The sequence below is a fragment of the Rousettus aegyptiacus genome, unplaced genomic scaffold, assembly GCF_014176215.1.
Source record: "Rousettus aegyptiacus isolate mRouAeg1 unplaced genomic scaffold, mRouAeg1.p scaffold_m13_p_14, whole genome shotgun sequence".
Classification (NCBI taxonomy): Eukaryota; Metazoa; Chordata; class Mammalia; order Chiroptera; family Pteropodidae; genus Rousettus; species Rousettus aegyptiacus.
The window spans coordinates 50,377,245-50,381,569 of NW_023416289.1; positions in this window are offsets into that span (position 1 = coordinate 50,377,245).

A 4,325-nucleotide genomic window follows, 5' to 3' on the forward strand; every position below is an offset into this window, starting at 1 on the left:
CTTCTCTCCTCTAGTACTATGGTCTCATCTTCCCTGTTAAGACTCAGAAAAACAGGCGCGCGCGCATGCACACACACACACACACACACACACACACACCCCCATAGCTGTCCACCCAGTCACCGTAGATTTTTCCAGACTCTATATGTTTTAAAAAAAATTAATTAGCCTTTAGCTGAGTAGGTTTGAGGCTGTTAAAGTCTTTCTATTATCCTGAAAGAAAAATGCAAACATCTCCCCCAAAGGCTATCGTCCGTTGTGGAATCCAACTTGAGAAGGAGGGTGGTGACATGCTCCTCTTTCCCACCGGACCACAATTTCAAAGCTTCAAACGTGTGGTAAATCTAACCAAAGATAAAGATTTGCAGGTGTTTTTTGCATAAAAGCAAGAGGGGCAGATGTATCTAAACGTGCTTCTAACCAAATGGGACATCTGCAAGCCATTAGGGGTGTCCTGAGGAGAGAAAGTGAGAGGGGCGGCTCCGGCAGAAAGCCTGCTCTGCAGAAACGTGAGTGTGAGGACGTGTGTGGACCCTTCTGACAGCATCTGAGGACACCGAGGTTCGAAGAAAAGGTTGCCTTTCCAGAGGTAGACTCCTGCCTCTGCCGAATAACCGGCTCCTCTTTTACTTCCCTTCGGTCATGTTATCTTTGAAATGTCAGTGCCTTCTCTTTACTCAAGTACACCTACATGTTTTACTATTTAAGACTTGGCAGCCACCTCAGAGAAAGAGAACATTCTCCTCTTTGAATGTGCGGACCTTGCTTTCCCAACACTTGAGAGCCACCCATGACCCGACTCTGCTTCTTAAGCTCCCACACAACAAAGCGAAATTGTCACCATGGGCATGACTTACAGGTTACTCACCGGCTGTTATGCACCCTGTTTCAGACTCCCAAGAAAACCACTAACTTTTATTAAAGCGTGTGTAGTAAAGGCTGTTGCAAAATACCCACGGCTATGAAAACGACTCAGAGGTGTGTGATCGAGTATGGACACTAAGAAGGTCACACTGGGTTTTGTTAATAGGTAGGATCCATGCCCAGGGCTTGCTGTAGGCCACCCTCTGGCAGTCAGATTAAACTTCAGTGACTGGGCCCACGTAGAGCATAACATGGAACCAGGATGCTCCTTAAATGAGTTCCTTTGGCAAGCAAACCAGGTCTGTTCCCTGCACAAAGTCTTCTGCCTGCTTACTGGCCTTTTGATAAACCATTAGCACCGGGGCATTTTGATAATTACTAAACTCCCAGTGACAGACAAAACTGGCCTGTTAAAACTTGTGCTGTAATTTGAGGATGAAAAGCCACACCTCTGGGAAACTTTGGTATCAAAACTGACTTGATGTACGAGACGAGGTGTCAGAAGCCACAGACTGACAAAGTGGATTTCCAAGTACAGTTGGCAATTACATTTTTAGAAGTCTCCAATTATGCCATTTACAAGAAGGTACTTTTAAGAAGCTACAAGTCAGGAACATGCTTTTAAATTTCTTCATTTATACATTTACAGGTAATGTCCGTATTTATGAAGCACCTACTGTATACAGAAGAGTACAATACAGTAAAAATAAGCAGTCCCCAAACCTCAAAAGCCAATGAAGAAAAGTCTCTTCAAAAATTAAAGTATGTGGTCCATGCACTTCTGGAAAGTATTTTACTTAAGATCAAGGAGAAAATCATGACTACAGAATCAATGTGCTTTGATTAGAAAAATCTCACTTGGCCCAGGGCCTGTGTTAGGAGATTTTCTCTTAATCCTCTGTCACCAATGTCATCTACAAGTGACCAAATGAACAAAGACTTGTGACCAAGGGCACTTGGTATTTCACTTTTCCTTCACCCCAGAATAATCTTCCAGTAAAAGTGAATATGTTTCTATATCAGCTGAGATGCTTTCTACTGAAATTAAAGGGGAGATCTCAAATTGGTTTAAGTGGTAAAAGTGACTTAATTATTCACAAGTCTAAAATGATTTAAAATCTATCCTCTAGCCCATCTTCCCCAACCCTTTCCTCCCAATTTTTAAAAGTAATATGATCTAATTTGGAATTTTCATTTCTAGTAACCCAAATATTTTCTCCTTCAACTTGGATAATGGAACATTAAATATGCAGAAGACTCCATGTCATGTTCTAAGGTATAAGAAGCCTTGAAAGTTTCCTTCAGATGCATGTTCACCAGCCTCCCAAAACTTATCAAAGTAATGCCTGTCTTGTCCTCATAAAATTCACCCCAAATTCATCAACTCAATATATAAAGTACTAGTCTGAAAGATTTTCAACAATTAAATATTTCTTTTACACTTTAATTAGAAATACGGCTCCTTGAGTTTAGACATGCAATTATAACACTAAATAAAGTGTCCAGGGAGGAGTCCACCTATAATATTTTCCTCCGACTGCCTTGTTGATGTGAGAATGAGCTGGTCGCAAGACAGGCCACAGCCTTCTTTAAACAATTATTGTCATTGATTGTTTAAAGGCCATGGAGGACAGACTAAGTGAGAGGCTAACTTCACATAACCTCAGATGTTATCAAAACAATTGTAGCCAAACTTGCGATATTTTCTCCAAGCATTATACTTGAAAGAACCATCCTACACTTTCAACTTGTGCAAGGTGAAAATGAGTATTCTTTTGCGATTTTAGAGGGTGCCTGCCACTGATGCCCACAACTTGCATTACTGGCAGATGCACTCGAGGAAGAAGTTTACAATCAGCTCTGGGTATGTTTTCAGTTTGGAATTTACGACTGTATCGATCACTCTTCCTCACTGACTTCCCCTCCTTGATTTTAGCAGTGTTGGCTGCTAAAACCCAAAACGCAAAGGCATAGTGCATTCCCCTCTGTGTATAGCAGGACCCGAAGGCATTTTGGTCTCTTCAACCCCTTGACCTTGAGTGAGAATGGAGGAAAAGAAACAGTTTTCTGCCACCAAAACCAGATGCCACCTTTGGAATGGCCTCATCTCCTCTCTCAATAGGGAGCAGCCCTGAGGTTAGAGGGAAGAAGTTGCAACACCTGGGCCAGGCCTGTGGCAGGCCGGCTGCGCCCCCCCACCAAGCAGGCAGCTGTGTGTGTGTTGCGGGGGGGAGGGCAGCTTGGCCCAAATGCTGCTTAGTCAGGCTCCAATGCCTCACTGAGCTGCAGATGTGCCCAGACCTGCCGTCACCAGGTGTCTATGTCTGGGCCAGGAGGTGACGGAACAACTGTGACTCTTGCCTCCTGGTGTTTCCCGACACTGTCCTCAAAGGAATGTGGAAGACTTAGGCGAAGCCACCTCAGAAGGCCCCTGACAGAGCCATAGGTCTCTGCCCACCCTGCCATGTCAAAGTCCAGCCCCTTTGGTTTCACACAGTCTTTCTGCCAAGAACCCCAGGACTGGCTCCTCCTCCAGGCTACCGATGGGCTCAGGTGGGAGGCAACTACGCACCTGTCCTGCTGTAATATGCTGTTCCCATCATTAGAACCCAAACAGCCATAACTAAAGTTATTTTTTTTCTTTTTCATACTGCGATCTATGATTTAAAATACCTTTTTAAAAATTAAAAACAATTTTTTTCAAGCTCATTTGTCCCCACTGTGGAAAACTTTGTGAAAATTAGTTCCCCAAGTAGATGCTCTTTTGTATTTACGAGAAATATTAACAACTATAGGGAGTTTTATCAGGGTGTAAATACTGTAAAGTTTATCAGCCCATTAGTGGACTCTAAATCCAACACAAAAAGGTTGTTACTAACCTCTGGGTGGCTTTCGAGAATTTCATTTAAAGCTTAGGCGGCTGTGAACCATTCTCCATCAGGAGTGATATTCACTCTACAAATATTTATTGCACACCTACTATATACTACAAGACCAGGCCTCAAAAGACATCACTGTATGTAGCAGAGGGCGCAAATGAACAGCACATTGACCAGGTTCAGCCAGCAAACACATTTTGTCCGACACACACCATATTTATCAAAAATTTGAATTAGTTGCCAACTTCTAAATATCAGAATATTTCCAGCTTCTCTTGAAAACTCAGGAAATTTGGCATTACTGAGCCCACATTCCTGGCTGATGACAAGCAGAGTAACAACTGCCCACTGCAGACAAGTACTGGCCCTGGATTCACACTGCCCCCACCTGCCCAGACCCTCAGCATGTGCTGGTGGTTCTCGGGATAGGCAGTCACAGCACACACAGGGATTTTCTAACTTTGTGTCTTCTCGACTTTTCCCTTGTTGAATAAAGACTTTTTCAGTCCTAGTTATTGTAAAGGTAAACGTTTTGTTTTTAGGCTCGCTAAAATGAGGAACTTGACACAAAAGAAATGTGGC